Raw genomic sequence first — 2,006 nt, 5'->3', positions numbered from 1 at the left:
AAGACAGTGGTGCCTGAGGTCGGAAGGTTAATGTCCCACTCTGACTCCAGTCACCTCTCAATGTTCCATATAATAAAACTCAACCCTGAGGCCCACCCCATTAAAGGCTAAAAACAGTAATCCAGTAATTACTACTACACTGCAGATCCTCGGAGGCCTCATGGAAGTCTCTGTGCTGAAACACAATGCCGACAGATTTATGATAATTTGAATATTGTCTTTCTTCATGTATTAAACCTTCTATGGGAGAGTATAGAAAGTGGAAAGGAACCCCAATTGTCCCAGTAAAGATATATGGCAATACCTATTGACCTCAAGATAAGAAAGGGCTTCATTTCCACCTAGAATACATACTCTTACATAAAATACAAAAATAAGTTGGAGCCTCGCTCAACTTTGTTTTTTGACCTGCTATGAATGCCACATGGAAGGTAGATTGTAGAGTAGTTGAATCAAAGAGTATTTGTTCTCTATTCATCTTTGAGAGCACCAAAATGCCTAGCAATTTTCTGAATACAAAATACGGCAAATGTTTATTATACCTGGTTAATAAAGATGAAAAGGGCCACTGGCCCAGTGTGTTATAGTGAACACGGACCTAGATTAAGGGAGTTCAGACAGCTGGGTTTTCAGCATGAGCTTGTCATTAGCTTATTTGGATGTTTGCTTTATGCCTCAGATTTTGTTGGTATGGCTAGGAAGGATGCTAGATGGGCTTGTGAGGATAATCAACAGGGTTTTCTTCTCAAATGCCCCATTTGAAACATGAATTTGCTAATCTTCCATCGAGGTACAGATGGAGTCCACGTTCCATGCCTCTGCATCCAGGCAGGTTTCATGATTGGCTCTGTCAAAGAAAATGCACCAGAAGTGACTTTGGTGACTCCTGAGACTGGGTCTGAAGAGGTCTTGCTATTTCCTGCTCTTGGGGTGCTACACTGAGTCTGCCACATGAGAAAGCTGGTCCAATCCACTAGAAGACGGAAGGGTATATGGAAAACAGTAAGAGCTCCCAACCAAGAGCCAACATCAGCTTCTGAAGCAGTGAGTGAGGCCATCCTGGGTCTTTCCATCCCTGTTGCCCCTCCAGCTGAAAGCAGTGACATGATCAAATCCAAGGAAAGCAAGAGAGAGACCGTTGAGCCAACCCACAGAATTTTGAGAAATAACATTATTTTTAAGCAAAGGCTAACCAAGCCAGGAAGGCAGACAAGATTACTTCTAAGATGCTGTCTACCCGTGATTCCAAAACCTCCCATGTAATGCTATTGTAAAATATTTTGCTATAGTGATAGCATTCACAAAGCCATAGGTTCAATGCCCGGCACTGTATACAACTCAGCATGCTGGTATGATGGTGCATGTTTATAATCCCAGAAGTCAAAGGTGGACTCAGGAAGATTGAGAGTTCAAGGCCATCCTCTACTACATGGCTAGTCTAAGTCCAGTCTGGGCTATATAAGACCTTGTCTCCAACAAATTAAACTTGAAATGCTAGATTATATAGCACAGAATCTGGCAGAGAAGAACATAAAACCTGGTCCATGATCCATACCTTCTTAACATGTCCTCCACACACCTATAGTATGGAATTGGTCTGTTATATGAATAGAGATGCACTCCTTTGTGAGGCTAGCCAAGTCTCCATAGAGAAAGGCCCACAAAAAAACAGCCCATTCCAGTGGACTACCCTTCCTATTGAATGACACTGACTCTTCCATGTTTGTTCGGGACCAAGTTCAAATGTGCAGACTTCAGCTGAAATCAAGAGAACCTGAGACAGTCTACCACACTTCAAATATTTATTTTGTATTCTAACAATCAATTTCTCATCTCTCCTCCACATCTTTTTCCACCTGTTTGCAGAAATAATTACTAGTGCCTAATCATGAGCTCTCTGCCACTTTTCTCTCTGCATTTCTGAAACTACTCAGGAAAATTCTTCTCCTGAAGTATAAGCCATTACTAACATATCAAGGAGTCTGGCATTGATTTAGGGCCAAACA

The sequence above is a fragment of the Onychomys torridus genome, chromosome 21 (assembly GCF_903995425.1).
Source record: "Onychomys torridus chromosome 21, mOncTor1.1, whole genome shotgun sequence".
Classification (NCBI taxonomy): domain Eukaryota; kingdom Metazoa; phylum Chordata; class Mammalia; order Rodentia; family Cricetidae; genus Onychomys; species Onychomys torridus.
Note: the sequence above shows the minus strand (reverse complement) of the source record.